This window comes from Hippopotamus amphibius, chromosome 12 (genome assembly GCF_030028045.1).
Source record: "Hippopotamus amphibius kiboko isolate mHipAmp2 chromosome 12, mHipAmp2.hap2, whole genome shotgun sequence".
Classification (NCBI taxonomy): Eukaryota; Metazoa; Chordata; class Mammalia; order Artiodactyla; family Hippopotamidae; genus Hippopotamus; species Hippopotamus amphibius.
This window is the reverse complement of record NC_080197.1, coordinates 24,247,594-24,265,371: the sequence shown is the minus strand read 5'-3', so window position 1 is coordinate 24,265,371 and position 17,778 is coordinate 24,247,594. Positions and strand designations below refer to the sequence as shown.

Genomic DNA, 17,778 nt, shown 5'->3' with positions numbered 1-17,778 from the left:
GAGGGATCTTTTAGTTGCAGCATGCAGACTTCTTAGTTGCGGCATGTGGGCTTCTTAGTTGAAGCATGCCTGCTCTTAATTGTGGCATGCAGACTCAATTGTGGCAGATGGGTTCTTTAGTTGCGGCAGGCATGTTCCTTAGTTGTGGCTCTCCAGCTCCTTAGTTCTGGCATGCTAACTCTTTGTTGTGGCATGTATGCAGGATCTAGTTCCCTGACCAGGGATCAAACCCAGGCCCCCTGCATTGGGATCGTGGAGTCTAACCACTGAGAAACCAGGGAAGTCCCTTGAATTTATTTTTGTACCTGGTGTGAGAGAGTAGTCTAGTTTCATTCTTTTACATGTAGCTGTCCAGTTTTCCTATGCAAAGTCTTCTAAATCAGGTACAGTGAGGCAGTTATTAGCTATTGTCTGAGCTATAAATTCACCATTGTGCTTTACGATTTTGGGGCTGAGACTCTGCAAACAATATTTCTCCTTTATATGCTGGCTCTCTGTTAGGCTCTTCGCATAGAAACTACAGGAGTGATACTGCAAGGCTGGAAGAGGAAGGATGGAAGCCTGCTTATTTGCTTCCTGTTTCTATTAGTGGTATCTCAGCAAAATGTCTTAATTCCGGCAGCGGCTGTTCCCTCCATTACAACAGCTGAATCAGTTTGCAGTTTTCCAGCACTCACAGAATCAGACTCATTAGCACTGACTGCCCAGTGCCTCCTCCCAACCCCTCTGAGTTCAGAGACACAAACACCCATCGCAGTGCCTTCTCTTCAGAGGTCTGCTTCAGTTCTCTTTGGCACCTCCTCTAAGTTTATGTGCTTAATAATTCCAACCTCTTCCCTTTGTTCCCTCAGCCCTAAGGGTTGTAGATGTTCCTACAATTACTACCTTCGTGATAGCTTAGATTTCTCCTTTTCCTTCTTCAGTTATGAGGTTGACAACCCATTATATCAGTTTGTCTCTCTTCAAATAACATGTGGTCTCTACCTCCCTACATGACCTTGACCGATATACAAGGATCTGATATTTACTCTTCAAGGTCCAGCTCAAATGCTACCTTCTTTGTGTGTCTTTTCCCATTACCCTCAGCTAAAATTATCCCTCCAGTTAATTCTTAATGCCTTTCTTAAGGTCTCTAAGTTTTTGTTTTCCTATCATATGCCAAGTCACACCCACATGCCTTATAACACCCCTCTGTTGCCCTGCAATTACACTGAAACACCTTCACTCAGATGAACCCCGTACATCCAACAAATTTACCTACCAATTCTAATAGAGGAGGGTAGGTATAGAGCTGCTGGGAACAGACATGGGCTCTCATCTGTTCCCCTACAAATTATAATTCTGCACAATTTGCTTAAACTCGCATTTAAGTTTCAGTTTCCCCAGCCTCACAGACTGTTCTGAGGATTAAGTAAAATAACATGGAGAAGATTAAGTAAGTAATGTATGTGAAGCACTTAGCACAGTGCCTGACTCACAGGAAACATTCAGGAAACACGATCAATTCTTTTTGCTGTTCATTTATGATTTACCCAGCTATGTGTACCAAGACCTTTTTTTTAAGTAAAAAAAATAATGTGTAAGTACACTTATCACACTCCCCCTTGCAGATTCCTCCCTTCTCTGTCTGTTCCAGTTAACTGGCCTCTTTGTTGTTCCTTACATACCCAAGGTATGTCTGTGTTTCTTAGAGCCTTGGCATTTGCTGAAGCTTTGCCTAGGACACTCGCCTCAAAGGTAGTTTCAGGTCTTGCTCCTTCCTATTTCCTTAAGGTCATAATCAGATTATACCTTCGCAGTGAAACCTTCCCTGACCACCCTATTTAAAATGGTAACACGGGGACTTCCCTGGCAGTCCAATGGTTAAGAGACCAGGCTTCAAGACTTCCCTAGTGGCACAGTGGTTAAGAATCAGCCTACCAATGCAGCGCACACAGGTTCAAGCCCTGGTCCCAGAAGATCCCACATGCCTCAGAACAGCTAAGCCTGTGCGCCGCAACTACTGAGCCTGTGCTCTAGAGCCTGTGAGCCACCACTATTGAGCCCATGTGCCACAATGACTGAAGCCCTTGTGCCCAGAGTCTGTGCTCCACCACAAGAGATGCCACTGCACTGAGAAGCCCATGCACCACAACGAAGGGTAGCCCCCGCTCTCTGCAACTAGGTAAAGCCCAGAACTTAGCAACAAAGACCCAACACAGCCAACAATAAATAAATTAAAAAATGAAAAAAAAAAAAGAGAATCCAGGCTTCAAATGCAGGGGCCTGGGTTCCATCCCTGGTCGGCGAACTGGAACTCTTCATGCTGAGTGGTGTGGCCAAAAATAAATAAATAAATAATAATAAATAAAATGGCAGCATGCTGTACTTATTCTCCTTTTTAACTTATTTTTCTCCATAGCACTCATCATCATCTGACATGCCACATATTTTATTTATTTATTTATTTGTTCATTGTCTATCTCCCACCATTAGACTATAAACTTCACAAAAGCAGAGATTTTTGTTTATTTTGTTTATTATTATATCCCCAGGGCCTGGAATAGTACCTGAGACTACCGACGGTGTGCTGATAAATTTGCTCTTTAAAAAAGAAAAAAAAAAAAAGCAAGGCTGATGTACAGTGTTTGCCAATGTTCATAGTGTAAATATTTCCACTATGGCCTATTTTAAGCTACCAACTGAGTATTTAATAATCAGCTCTTGCAAGCCAGTACAGGCTGGCTCCAGCATTCTGCTGTATGTCTGTGACATTGAGTGGGTTATTTAACCTGTCTTAAGTCTCAGTTTTCTCAGTGAAATATCTGTGAGATAATAATACAACCTGCTTTATAAAAGTGTGGCAAAAGTTAAATGAGTTATACAAGTAAATCACATAAATCAGTGGCTGACATACTTTATTATTTTTATTACAATTATATATTTATGAAGTGTACTTTTCTCTGTATCCCACCAACATTGATATGTACTTTTTGCTACATTTTCCAGTGTTTCTAACTGATTGAACAGGTCTATCAACTCTATGGCATTCTTTGATCCATGGGCAGCTACTTTGTTGGCTATGATTTGGTGATAACCAACAGGTATAAGATTTCGGCAAACCTCTCTCAAGATGTTGACTTATTATTGTATTTCCCCCTGCGTTCATGACTATTCATTGATTTTGACCACTTGCCCATTGGCAATTCTGCTATAATGGAGTGGAATAGAGTTTCCCACTGAGGGTTTGGGGAACAGAGAGGAATCCAGAAAGCCTAATTGTCTATCTTATACCACTTTCTCAATCCATTCCAGAACTCTCAAATTGCCTGTATCTCCCTGCCTTGAAAATGTGTGTCTGTAGAGGCATTTGTATTTTATTTCCTTTGGTCTTGATCCTGCCCACCCTTGTTAGACTCAATCAATCCCTTCTTATTGCTCCTCTTAGATTGTAATTCACCTTAATTGCTTAAGCATCTGCTTTCACTACCAGATTGTGAGCTACTCTGGGAATATCAACTGCCTCTCCTTTATCTCTCCCCCCACCCACCCCCCCAGCTCCTAACATCCTGCCTGGAATGTGCTGGTTGTTTAACTACTGTTTGTTAAACGATAGTTGTTTGGTGTTGCTTTGAAGACGCACCAGTACAGAACCAAACTGAGGAAGGATGAAAGAACTTCTCAGAAATAAAGTACATTGCCCAATGACAATTAAGTATAGAACAAGCAGGGCATGTTCTTACACAGACAGGAATTCTTCCTGATTTGAAAGTGGGCTGTGTGGGCAAGTTGGAAAGTCAGAGGAGATTCCATTGGAAAGATAGATAGGGGCTAATTGTGAAGAGTTTTCTATGCTCTGCTAAGAACAGTAGCAGTGGTGTGCTGGAGCAGATTCATACCAGCTTATGAGTCAATTAATAAGTGTTCAGGAATTTTGTGAGCCAGTTGATCTCACATTAGGTGTCTTAAATCAGCCACAGTGTGAGTATTTATACCACAGATATCACAAATGCTACAAATTAACCTTTTCTTTTTTTCTCAGAGAGCTAGTTATTCACAGGCCACTGAAAAGTTTTGGACATCACATTAAAAAGGTTGTTAAATCCCTTAAGATTGTTATAAAGATTAAAAGAGAAAATACATACGTAAAGTAGAGTGCCTGCTGTAATGGAAGCACTCCAAAAATATTGTTTAATATTATCATCCATGCAAAATATTAAGCACCTATTTTATGCAGGGTATCATTCCATGCACTGCAGATATAGCAGTAAAGAAAATAAAGTCCCTACCCTCAAGAATTTTAAATTCTAAAGATGTGAAACAGACTATTAACAGAAAAATAAATATATAATATATGAGGTGGCAATAAGTGCTTTGAAGAAAAATAAATGAGGTTAAGGGAGATAGAGAAAGACAGGATACTGTTTTATTTAGGGTGGCAGGGAAAGCCTCTACAATAAAATGACGTTTTAACAGAGACCAGAAGGAAATTAAGTGCTCAGTCTTATGGGTATCTGAGGATAGATGTCCCCAGGCTGAGGGAATAGGAAGTACAAGACCCCAGGTGGAACTGAGCTCAGCATGTTCAAGAAAAAGCAAGGATGGTAATGCAACTGAAGTGAGCAAAGCAGAGAGAAGAGAATTGAAGGCCGGAGAGCTGGGGAACACAAGAGGCAGACCAAGAATGGCTGGTAGGTAAAGACTTTTTTTTTCTCTTCTTTAGCTGTGGCGTGGAGGCTCCAGAGCATGTGGGCTCTGTAGTTTTGTGGCACCGTGCACTCTCTAGTTGAGGTGCATGGGCTGCTGCATGTGGGATCTTAGTTTCCCCACCAGGGATTGAACCATGTCTCCTGCATTACAGGACAGATTCTTTATCACTGGACCACCAGGGAAGTCCCTAGGTAAAGATTTTGGATTTACCCTCAGTTAGAGAGGGGACAACATTATATGGGTTTGTGCAAGAGGAGTGGATGATTTGACATGTTTTTAAAGGGTCCCTTCGCTTATTACTAGTATTATGCTTGAATGGTCACTTGAATAGTTTGTAGAATGGGACAGATTGAAGAGTTTGAGAACAGGGGAACCAGAGGAGGCTGAACTGGGAATTTGGTGAGTTTAGGATTAATCAGCATGAGATCTGGAGTTAAATTGTCTGTGCTTAAATTATTCTTAGCAACGTGACCTCAGGTGAGTAACTTAACTTCTCTGGGCCTCCGTTTCTTCAACTGCAAAATGATGATAATAAATAGGACCTCTCTTCAAGGGCTATTGTTGATATTAAATGAAATAATTCATGCTAAGTGCTTAGCACAGTGTCTGGCAAATAGTGAATGTTCGATAAACATTGTCATTAATTTTTGTTCCAAAAGGGATAAAAATTTGAAGTAGAGTAGGAAGGGGAGACAGGCAAAGGTGAGTGTAGTGTGCAGGGGCAAAAGGAAAATTTGGAAAACCTATAGGAAATATAAACGTAACATTTCTCCATCTGGCTTTTGAAAAGGCACATACTCTCCATGGCAGGGAGAGTTCAAAGCGGGTGGGGTCCAGCTCTCTGTGTATTCATAAGGTTTCATCATTTGCGGTTTTATAGCACCTTTAATTTCTACTTTAGTCAGGTTTCTGAGTCTATTTTACCTCCCACAATAAAAAGGCTCCCCTGAAAATAGAAGGAGATGAGTGGGAAGAGGAAGGGTGATGATTCAGCATGTAGGTTAAATAAACTTTTGAAAAGCATAAAGGCCTTAAAAGTGCTTATGAAGTAGCAAGAAAAAAAAAAAAAGACAATGATATAGGGAAGGAAAGCAGGGGAAGTGGAATAAGGTGTAAGCATACCTGTGATTACCGGTTTTTCTGTAATTGTCATCCAACGACTTTCTTTGGTCGTACTACTAAGAGCCTGAAATTTGGAATCTAAATTGGACTTCAGATACTTTTTTAGGCCCAGGGGAACTGTAGGCTGGGTTGGGTAGGGTGACATCAAGGAGGTGAGATTTCAAACTCACAAATGTGCAACAACAGAGAAGGAGGAGAGAGATGTTGGGTCTTAGTGAGTCAATAAGCAGGCAAAAAGGAGCCCAGGGGGTGTGAGGGGCAGAGCATCAGTTATCAATGTTCTTCACTCCCCCCACACTTTTTTAACCTCAAATGCACATAATTGTGCTGATACACTCAACCATACATTTGTTTCTTGGCACACAATTTTCATTAAGCGAGGCCCAGTCCCAGATTTTCCTCTTTTTCCTTTTTTGAATATACAAGGCTGTTTATTGAAGCATTGTCTGTAGCAACTGGAAACATTGTGAAATGACAGTCAGTAAGGGAATTATTTCTTGCAACGTTGTTTATAAACATTGGAAACAAAGTGAATGGTCCCTCTTAGAGTAATTCCTCCTTAGCCTCCATTTCCTGTCTCATTTCCCTATAGCAACCAGACCATCCGTGTGTAGACATACATCCATGGATAGAATATGATTTTTTTATACTGTTGAATTTATAGTATTTTCCTTAATGGCTTGTCCTTTGTAAGTCTGATAGATATATCCCCCTACATCAAGATCATCAAGATAATTTCTAATACATCTCTTTTAAAGACACATGGTGGGAATGCCCTGGTGGTCCAACGTTTAAGACTCGGTGCTGGACTTCCCTGGTGGTGCAGTGGTTAAGAATACGCTGCCAATGCAGGGGACACGGGTTCGATCCCTGGTCCGGGAAGATCCCACATGCTGCGGAGCAACTAAGCCCGTGTGCCACAACTACTGAAGCCCGTGTGCCCAGAGCCTGTGCTCCACAACAAGAGAGAAGCCACCTCAATGAGGAGCCCATGCACTGCAATGAAGAGTAGCCCCCCGCTCACCGCAACTAGAGAAAGCCCATGTGCAGCAATGAAGACTTTGTTCGATCCCTGGTCAGGAAACTAAGATCCTGCAGGCCAGGTGGGGCACTAAAAAAAAACCAAAAAACAAAACAAAAAGCAAAAACCAAAAAAAAACGCATGGTGATGACATGGCTGAGATACATAGTTGTGGCAGTGGGTTGTACACATTCCTAGCTGGATAACTAGAACATTACTCATTTCTCTAACAAGAATACAAGTAAATGAGAATAACATTATGGGAATTGTCTCTAAACAATTTTTGTTTCTTAAACTATAAATAAGTTGCTAGATTTTAAATGTTACAAGTAACGACTTGTGACACATTTTGCAACTGTGGAGTTATATTTTGGGGGAATCTACAGAGGGTAACTTTCAATCTCTATCAAAATTTTAAATGCATATACTCCTGTGGCTCAGATCTGCCCTTCCAGAGAATTTAGACTAGAGTCCTGTCTGCATAGAGGTGTTGAACTATTTGTAAATGGAAGGTAGTTTTTATTTTTTTAATATTTATTGATTTATTTTCAATGTTTGATTTTTTTAATTGGGGTATAGTTGCTTTACATGTTGTGTTAGTTTCTGCTGTATAGTGAAATGAATCAGTTATATATATACATATATCCCCTCTTTTTTGGATTTCCTTCCCATTTAGGTCATTACAGAGCATTGAGTAGAGTCCCCTGTGCTATACAGCAGGTTCTCATTAGTTATCTATTTTATACATGTTAGTGTATGTATATGTGGATCCCAATCTCTCAGTTCATCCCACCCACCCTCCTTTTCCTCCTTGGTGTCCATATCTTTGCTCTCTACATCTGTGTCTCTATTTCTGCTTTGCAGACAGGTTCATCTGTACCATTTTTCTAGAGTCCACATATATGCATTCATATACAATATTTGTTTTTCTCTTTCTGACTTACTTCACTCTGTATGACACTCTCTAGGTCCATCCACATCTCTACAAATGATCAATTTTCATTCCTTTTTATGGCTGAGTAATTGTCCATTGTATATATGTACCTCATCTTCTTTATGCATTCATGTGTCAATGGCCATTTAGGTTGCTTCCATGACCTGGCTATTGTAAATGGAACATAGCTTTTAAATTGCCAGGGGTTGGAAACAACCCAAATGTCCTTAAATAGGGGACTGATTAAGCAAGTTATAGTACATCCACACAAGAAGTACTATGTAGCAGTAAAATAAGACAAGATAATGAGAAAGTTATCTTTATACCATTGTATAAAATGTACTATAAGGTGTCCAAACTGTGTTTAGTGATGAAATTAAGGTGGAGAACACCATGTATCAATGTTTCCTTTTGTATAAAATGTTCAAAATACATTTGAACTTATATTCAGCTTTGCTTATACTCATGAAGAAATACTGAAAGTATTCAGAAGAAAGTAAGAGTTGGTGGTCCAGTGCTTCGGGCTCAGTGCTTCCACAGCAGGGGGCATGGGTTCCATTCCTGGTCAGGGAAGTAAGAACTCGCATGCTGCATGGCATGGCAAAAAAAGAAAAACAAAAAACAGAAAAACAACGAGGAGTGGTTACCAATGGAAACAAGACAAATGAGGAATAAAAATTTGAGGGAGACTTTGCATTGTTTACCTTTTATATAATTTCTGGCATTTGAAGCATGGGATAGCATGACTATTTAAAATTAAATTACAAGAAATTTGGGGAGTGAACTGGAGTCTAGCAGATTTAGAAACTTTCTTTAAATGACTTCTTTGTAACTTTCATTCTAGTAGTCTCTGGGGCTAAAGTCCTCCCCCTTTCTCTTTATCTCTATGCTGGCAAAAGTTTCAATCCACAAGAAACAAGTATTAAGTATGCTTAAATTACAGGGAACAGCTAGGTACTGGGACTCCCAAGGGACAAAGGAGAACAGGACATAGTCCCTGCCCTTGAAGTGGTCCAGGTGGATTTTATCACTCTCTTTAGCGGCTAGGAAAAGAATAAAAAATTTTCTTCTCTCCCCACCCTGCCCCCCTCCTTATGGTCTTGCAAAATGCTGGAAATATATTGGAATTCCTACTTAATTCTCCTCCCCCTCACTTGGAGAGCAGTAAGTCTTGAGGCGCTCAGAATTTTCCATCAGGCCCAGATTGAAGAGACCTCAGACCAGGGCCAAGACTCAACCCACTTCCCTTGGGCCCCTGGTGCCTTGTGGAGGTTCCTGGGCCTTTCAGATGCTACTGTGACTGTGGTTTCCGGCTTCCTGAGTTCTCACACTCAGCATGGTGCTGCAGATATCATACCCCAGTTCCTGCTTTGGAGACTGACTTGATCAAGCTTGGTGATACTCTGACTACATGGGGTCTGTGGGTGTGAGTCACAGCCAAGGGGCTTGCTCTTCTGTTTTAGTTTTCCCTTTTTCCCTTGACAGACTGATTGTAAATGCCTTGGGGCTGCATTAGAACAGAGTATAAAGGTTTGCTGGGTAGAGGCTGAGAAAGATCAGTTTTCTAATTGTATATCCTGCCTCAGGTCTTCAGTTCTGCTTTTCTTTAGCTAGGGACATTTTGAATACTCTAGACAGTGAATTAGTAAGAAAGCAATCTGAAAATCATTTATATAGAACTTTGCAGTTTGCAATACACTCTCCCTTTATTTAACTTAATTATGACAATTCTGTGAATGAGGGTAAATATCATCCCATTTTACAGTTGAAGAAAAGTGATGCTTAGGGAGAGAACAGACACTTCCATGCAGGGATTGAATGTCTCTACTATTGTATGTGCTTGTGTGTATGCAGGGTTTCACTGTGGAGCTGTCATCTTATGTGCTGTGACCACAGTTCTGAAATGGTTGGAGAGATTCTACTCTCTGGAGTTGAGGCTGCTGTACATTCATTTTTTCACTCGTTTACTCAATCACAGCTATTAATTGAATGCCTTTCTTGAGAAAGAAAGCTTCCATGTAAGAAAGAATTGGGAGGTTGACACCAATTACTAGTGAGATGCTGGGGAGGACCTTAAGGCAGAATGATCGGTGGTGCTAAAGTGGCAGTAGTGAGACCTGGACTTTTTTATTTTTTTATTTTGATTTTTTAATAAATTAATTTATTTATGTATTTATATTTGGCTGCATTGGGTCTTTATTGCTTCATGTGGGGTTTCTCTAGTTGCGGCAAGTGGAGGCTACTCTTCATGGTGGTGCATGGGCTTCTCATTGCGGTAGCTTCTCTTGTTGCGGAGCATGGGCTCTAGGCACATGGGCTTCAGTAGTTGTGGCTTGCAAGCTCAGTAGTTGTGGTGCATGGGCTTAGTTGCATTGTGGCATGTGGGATCTTTCTGGACCAGGGCTCGAACCTGTGTCCCCTGCATTGACAGGCAGATTTTTTTTTTTTGAAAGAACTTTTATTGAGATACAGTTAACAGACAATAAACTGCATATATTTAGAGTGTACAGTTTGGTATCCCAATCTCCCAATTCACTCCCCGCTTTCCCCACTTGGTGTCCATATGTTCTCTACGTCTGTGGACAGGCAGATTCTTAACCTCTGCACCACCAGGGAAGTCCCTTTATTTTATTTTAAATATTTATTTATTTATTTATTTATTTATTTATTTATTTATTTATTTTATATTTGGCTGCTTTGGGTCTTAGTTGCTGCACCAGCTTCTCTCTCTAGTTGCAGCACGTGGGTTCAGTAGTTGCAGCGTATGGATTTAGTTGCCCTGTGGTATGTGGGATCTTAGCTCCCTGACCAGGGATCAAACCCATGTCCCCCTGCATTGGAAGATGGATTCTTAACCACTGGACCACCAGGAAGTCCCCAAGACCTGGACTTCAGACCAGAACTTTACAAACTGGAGTTCTGTGCCTGGCAGCCAGTGACTGCTCAGTTCAGAAGCTAGCAAGCCAGGTTTCCACAGGTTTTTTAATCAAGAAAAGCTTAACTCCCACAGTATTTTATTCATACTTGTATGAAGTTATTTTTGCCTGCCCAGTGTCAGTCCTCCCCCTCTCTTTTCATTTGTGGGGATGTTCTTAGGGGCAAATTGTTCCTCTCTTCCCCTGGCAGCCTGGGCTAATCCATGTGACCTGAGATTGACCAATCAACATCAGCTCCTGGCCAAGAGTTTGCCTCTTGAGTGAGTGACTCAAAGACAAAGGGATGTTAGGATTGAATCTCAGCTGTAATGTGTGGTGCTGCTGGCAGAGGAAGCTGCTGCTTCTTGCTTCTTGCTGGAGCTGCTCTTGTGCTGCTTGTTTTCCAAATCTGCCCTCCTGTCCATGCTCTGGGTGCCCAAACATCCTTGTAATATATTTCTCTTTTGCTTATACTTGCAACAGTGTCTGTGTTTGTACTTGCAACAGACAAAAAGAATTTTAACTTAGAAATTGTGAGGATTTCTTTACCAGGATGTAAACTTTTTTTTTTTTTGCCGCACCTCACAGCATGTGGGATCCAATCAGGAATCAAACCCGTTCCTCCCACGGTGAAAACAGGACATCTTAACCACTGGGCTACCAGAGAAGTCCCCTGCTCTGTGTCTTTGATGCTCAGCTCGAGTCGGGGTCTCAATATGTTCAGGTTGAATAAGTATAGAAACATGTTATATTTGTATGGGGCTATGGATTCTTGGTATCACTGTGGTTGTGGGGCAAAAAACTCTCTATATGCTACAATAGATGCTAAAATCTGAGCAATTTAATGTTAATAAACATAAACCCAGAGGACCCTGGAAAGGTCCTTTCTTCCTGTACCTGAGCACATAGCTGCGTTCATGTAGGTAGTTTTGGTCCTCAAATTCCAAAAGGTGTTTTTTTTTTTTAAAACATGGAACACTTCACTAATTTGCATGTTATCCTTGGGGAGGGGCCACAATAATCTTCTCTGTATGGTTACACATTTTGTATATGTGTTGTCAAAGTGTGTACAGCTGAACCTTTTGTCCCTGTTTTCCTAGAATTCTCCCTAAGCACTGCCCTCTGCCCTGACTACCTCAGGTCAGGAAATCCTCTCTTCAGTCTCCAGTCCAGATTTGAAGAGACCTCTCGTATAGGGCCAGGTCATTAAAGAAGAGTCCACTCATTATTTTCAGTTACTGTTGCCCTCCCCTCACTCCCAAATATTCTCTTTTCTTTCATTCCTTCCACAGATACACAATGAGCATCTACTATTTGTCAGATTCTGACAATTCAGTATATACAAGATAGTCCCTAACTCTAATTTGGGGGGGGGGGGACAAAAACAAGAGGACAAACAAATTAAATAATTACAAACTATGCTAAATGGTCTGCTGAAAATGCAATTGAGAGCAACTGCCCTGTACGAAGCAGGAGATCAAGGGGAGCATTTCTAGGTAATATAGTTAAAGAGGGCCTTACTGAGGAGATGACAAACTGAGACCTGTTAAAGAGTCAGTTTTGCAAAAAGCAACAGCCTAGTCAATGGCCCAGTGCCTGGAAAGAGCTTGGAGAGAACCATAGAAACGACAGCACGGCAATATGCTCAGAGAATTAGCAAGGGTGGAGGATGTTATGCAGAGACTGGTTGTTTTAAACAGGGCAGTGATATGATTACATTTTCATTTTAAGAAGTGCAGTCTAGCTGCCCTGTTTTTACAAAGCAAAATAAAGTCCTTATTGCCTTCCTAAATAACAAATGTTTAGCATTCCTCTTTGGAATTTCCCAAGTCCCATTGCGAAAACATCTCAGACCCTTCGGGGGTGGGTGCAGCTCCGACCTGGTCCCCAGAGGCAGAATACAGCTCCTCCCCACACCAACAACTGGAATCCTTTCCTATAAGTTAGTGAGGTAAAGCGGAGGAGGGATGAGACCCTGAGGCGGGAAGGAACCTGGCTTGTTTGACAACTTGAAAGACGCAGAGAACTGAGAACGTGGGGGAGCTCAAAGCGTAAGAATATGGGAGGCAAGTTAGGTACAGACTCTGAAGAGCCTGGCAGATGGGCTACGGTGAAGATTTAGATCTTAATCTGAAGAAGAGTGGGCAACGGGCTTTGAGCAGGGGATGGCTGTGAATATAGTTGCGTTTTGAAAAGCTCCCGCTGTGAGGGTGTGAAGAATGGATTGGAAGGGGGAAAACTAATTGGATGGAGAGGACAGCCATCATCTATGAGGGAGGTGATGGTGGACTAGAGTGGAGTGTTGGCAGCAGGATGGAGAGAAGTAGGGGGCTTCGGGATGCATTTAGGAGGCAAAATTAATAGATGATGGAGAGTGTCCAGTCCCGGGCTTCGTGTGATCACAGTAGACACGGTTGAGTGGGGACTTCGTGCTCCGGACCCGGGCGCAGGCGGGTTCCCGCGCGTCAGGGCAGTGGGCGTGGCCCGCCCGAGCCGTCGCCACGGTGATCGGGTGGGGCGGGGCCGAGGGCGGGGCCGCTGAGGCGCTGCGTCACTCGGTGGAGGCGATGGTGCGTGTGTGTTGGGGGCGGGGGATACGCTGGGCGCGTCCCGGGGGTCACGTGGTGCGCAGCACGCAGAGTCCTTCTGTCGGTTGGTCCTGGAGCAGCGCAGCCGGAGCGGGGCTGTGAGGTGAGCTCGCGGCGAGGCGCGGCGAGGCGAAGCCGCCTGGCTGGGGCAGGGTCGAGTCGGGCCGCGTAGGCGCCGCGCGCGCGCGCCATGCGGGCGGGGAGGGTGACGGACGCACCGCTGCTCTGGTCCTCTGCCCTGCCCCGCTCCCCGCCTGGCCCGGCTCGCCCAGCCGGGAGGGAGGCCGGGGGACCGCTGCTGCGAGCGTGGCGGGCGTGCGAGCGGCGCCCAATCTCCCGGGCGGCCCGCAGGAGTGACGGCGGCTGCGGCCAATCAACGCCTCCCGAGGGGGCTGGGCCGTGGGGTGCGGGCCCGGGGCGCGGAGCGGGCCGTGTTGGGGGTGGGGTGTAAGCGCTGGGGCCGGAGCCTGAGCTGTGTGGACCCTGAGAGCTCCGCCAGCAACCACTGCTGTTGCCTTGTGCTTTGGGAACGCGTTTTCTTTTATTGACTCTTTTATCCTATTCTGGGAGCACACCCCTCTCTCAAGCCCCCGACTATGGGAGTGTCCCCTTTCTCTATAGTTTTTCGGAAATGTGGTCTGTGTACCCCGTTTCTTAAGCTCCAGCCCTGGGATTTTATCTTAATGTCCAAAGCCTCCCTGAGGATGTACCCCCTGACCCATGACCCCAAGCTGGGAGGATACTCCTTTTTCGATCCTCCAGTCTTAGTAAGCATCTCCTTTCACGTTTGGGGGTTCTTCCCATTAGCGAGTCTCAAGTCTGGGGTCCAATAACCAAAGTTTTTTGGGGTACTTATGTTCCCACAAATTTCAGGAAGGAATTCCCTTTTCCAGGCCTCAAATCTGGCAACGTGCTTTTCGGAATTTCTTAAATTTAGGGGCTGCTTCCTTTCCCCAATCTTTCAAAATCTGGGAGTGCACCTCATTTACAGAGTTCATCGAAAATGAGATCCAAATCCTGAAATTTTAGGATACATATTTGCATTTACACAAGGGAATTCATTGCTTTTTCCAGTCACTCTGTTCTTGAGGTTGCACCCTTTTTCATGAGTTCTCCAAATCGACCACATTTCCTGGAGGAGACTTTTCGTATCTGAAAATGTATTTGTTTCCTGTGCCCCCCAAATGTACAGCATGCACTACTTTTGGTTACACAATTCTCAGAGTGCAGCCACTTTCCTGATGCCTGTTAAATCTGGGAGGGCACAGCTTTTTTCTGAGTTCGCTCATTTCCAGAGGATGGTCTGTGGTTCTTGAGCTTTTCTGCCATCCAAGAAACTTTCTTTCCTCAGCTTCCTTACCTCTTTGGAACCCCATTTCTCTTTGGGTGCACCTATTTCCCCTTCCTTCCTCTCGTGAGTAAATAATCTTTCTTTAGCACGGCACTTTCTCTGCTTCTGGGTCCTTTTTTCTGCGCATACTTCTTACAGTCTTACCTCCCGCAGTTCCCTCCCCCTAGGGGAGGATCTCCCCGCCCATCCTAAAGGGGTGCCTGCATATTGTCTTTAATAAGCCTACTTTATCTTTTATCTTTCTGCTCACTGGAACTCTTTTCTCTTGGCTAGCCCTATCCCCGGGAATTTTTCTGGTTTCTTTCTTCCTTTGGACGCTGCTCTGCTTACTGGTGACTGTAAAGATTTTCCCTTTTCTTCCCCTTGCTCTGGAAGTGACCTCAAGTCCAGGGCTGTCTGACTCCCCAGCACTGGATTTAAACTGGAAAGGAATCCCCTTGCATTTCTTTGGTCATTCACAGGGCTCTTAATCCTCCTGGTGGTTTGCTTCCTATAAGATTCTGGTTAGATGGGTACTGTTTTCTCCTTTGCTTTATTTCCCTTCATTGGAAAAAACCCAGAAAAACCCTCAAGAGATTCTTTAGTCTTGCTTCCAGCTCATAAACTTCCTCCCTACATTGGCTTTTTTCCTTCCTTTTATTAAGAAAAGAGGTCATTTGGAGGAGCCTCTTGGTCACTCTTTTTGTTTTTGTTCCTGGGGTAGAGGTGGGAGATGGATATTTATCTCTTTCCATAATCCTCTCGCTTATCTGCCAAGCCTTGCCCCCAACCCCCGCCTTAAAGTCTGCAAATGTCTGAGACCTCTCCTCTCCTAAGAGCCTCTCAGTAGGTTCTTTCTTTTGTATTTCCCTCTGTCTTTCCAGATCTTAGGGTTTCTCAGCCGGAACCCGAACCAGATTAATTTCTCCACAGCTGTAATCTCAAGTGCTTATGGGATAATGACACCTCTGACCTTTCTCCCTTTTGGGGAGTACTTAAGTGTGCAGCTGTATGAGGCCTCAGTGCGGGAGAAAGTTTGAGCCTGAGAAGCTACCCTGGCAGGACAAGGCAGAAAAATACTGCATTTTCAGGACCACGTCCTTCTGAATCTCATTTGAAGATTGGGTGTTTGCCAAGCACCTGCTTCTTAGGGATGCTGGGGGATTTAATGATACTCCCAGGAACCTGTAGGGATTAATGGGGCTTGTGGTGAAGTGCTCTGAACTCAGTGTTGGAGCTTGAATAAAATGAATCATTATTGTATTTTCAGAACAACTAAGCTGTTTTATATTTCACGTGCATGAAAACGCTAGAGCTGTGTTATTTCAGGAAGTGAAATAGATGCCGCATGTATGTCATATGGTCATTAATAAGTACCAGATTCATTAAAAAATATTGGAGGTCTGTCTGAGCAGTACTTAATAAAATATGGTATACAGAAAGTGAACAGGTAGTTTGTCTTTTATTTGCCTGTTTGGTACCCTGTCTATGTACTGCTATATATAGTCCACCCTTAAAGTATTCTGCACCAGTGCTTCTCAAACTTGAATGTGCAAATAAATCACCTGGGCTGGAGAGTGTCTTGCTAAAATGCTGATTCTAATCCAGTAGGTTTAGGGTGGGGCCTAAGTATCTGCTTTTCTAATTTTTAGGTGATGTTAGTATTACTGAACTACACTTTGAGTAGTTAGGTTCTATGCACAAAGTTAAAGATTTCTCTTTGAAAATAAAGGTGGTGGTTAGCCTTAAGCTGGGACATTCTTTTCCATTTTCTATCTAGACGCTCATCCCTTAAAGTTTGTACAAGGCCACGGTCCCCTTTGGAGGACTACTATTTCTATTCAATTAGTTATTCTAGCATTTAACTTTTAAAATCATGGCTAGAACTTCTCCGGGAGTTTGATTCCTGTGTATTTTGTCAAATTTAAATGCTTAACTATTTCTTGATTAAAGGTGAACATAACTCTTGACATAAAATCATTCTAGTAAGTACTACTACATAGCCCATGTAGTAATCAGCCAACTTGTCTCTCTGGTTCCTCATCTATCACCCTACCGTGGGTAGTGAGTCTGAGATACTCCAAGTCAGCGGGGTCACAGGTATTGGAATTTCCAAGGAGTCCTTGATTTTCTAGGTTTTGGAAATGGGCCTGGAAGAGGCAGGTGCCTGGACCTTGAATGGAAGGTACTGACTTGTCTTTGTATGGGAGCTTCGCAAAGGTGAATGCTGGTGTGGAAATATGACATTCTTTGATGGGAATCATAGCTTACAATGCTCTCTCTCCTTTTGTATCCACATCTATTTCTAAGTCTTAGTAGGTTTTTCCTTTCTAAGTGTCTTAGGTCATCTGTACCTATTTCCTATTTCCCTGGCTTTTACCTGTCTTGGTCTTTTCCCAGCACTATCCTATTCTGGGCCCTAATCAGGACAAACCTGAATGACTAGACTATTTTGTGTCCTGGTCCTCCCCCCGCTTCCCGCCCCCCTCCACATGAATGTCAGATAGATCCTCTTCAGTAAGGGATTTGACCTGGATTTGGCTCTAGTCCCAGCTCTTCCACTCACATTGAGACCTCAGGCAAGTCCCTTAATGCTACTGGACCTCATTCTCCCCATTTGTAAAATGAAGGGTTGATTATCTCCAAGGGCTGCCCTGCTCTGAGCCTTTGTCCGTACCTTGCTTAGAAACCCAGTGTCTGTGGGAGCTTGTAGCAGATCTGATTTCCTTCACGTGCTCTGTTGGGCATGGTGCCAATCATTTCTATGTCCAGGTCACTTCTGCCACTGCCTCTTTTCTAGCTGAGGCAGCCACCTTGTCTTCACACCGAACTTCAGCATTCTTCTGCTTCTGTGTCCTCTGCCATGCTTTATTTCATTCAAAACCGTCTAAGCTTCTCAAGAAGCCTTCCTTGAATTCTCCATTCAACGGTAGCTACTTCCCTGAATCACTAATAGGGAGTCTGTAGTTTACATGCATCTTTGTTTATTTGTAAATTCTCTTATCTGATGTGTATTAAAAAATGTTTTCCCCTCCTCCTCACCCCAGCTTTCTTTTTTGCTTTGAATTAGCAGAATAGGGAGAATGAAATTTAAAAATGAAGCAGGTAGTTTGCCTTTGGCTGGAGTTTGGGGAAAGTGAAAGTAATGCATTTAGCCCTCTTCTCTCAAGGTCTCCCAT

The 17,778-nt window shown here is 43.3% G+C and overlaps 1 protein-coding gene and 1 non-coding gene across 6 annotated transcripts in view; one reads left to right on the top strand and one right to left on the bottom strand.

Moving 5' to 3' along the window:
- Positions 1 to 11,645: 11,645 nt before the first annotated feature.
- Positions 11,646 to 11,752, bottom strand: LOC130834189 (U6 spliceosomal RNA). The gene has a single exon (XR_009048583.1). It is a non-coding gene; the product is annotated as a U6 spliceosomal RNA (small nuclear RNA).
- A 1,547-nt stretch (positions 11,753 to 13,299) lies between these two features.
- Positions 13,300 to 17,778, top strand: part of PHF20 (PHD finger protein 20) — a 120,002-nt gene continuing 115,523 nt past the window's right edge. For 4 of the 5 annotated variants that reach the window (XM_057703180.1, XM_057703181.1, XM_057703179.1 and 1 more), the window contains exon 1: positions 13,300 to 13,372. The gene's annotated coding sequence lies outside the window, so the exon portion shown is untranslated. Of the gene's footprint in view, positions 13,373 to 16,764; positions 16,785 to 17,778 lie in introns of those variants that run through there. The other variant, XM_057703178.1, reaches the window with a different exon arrangement.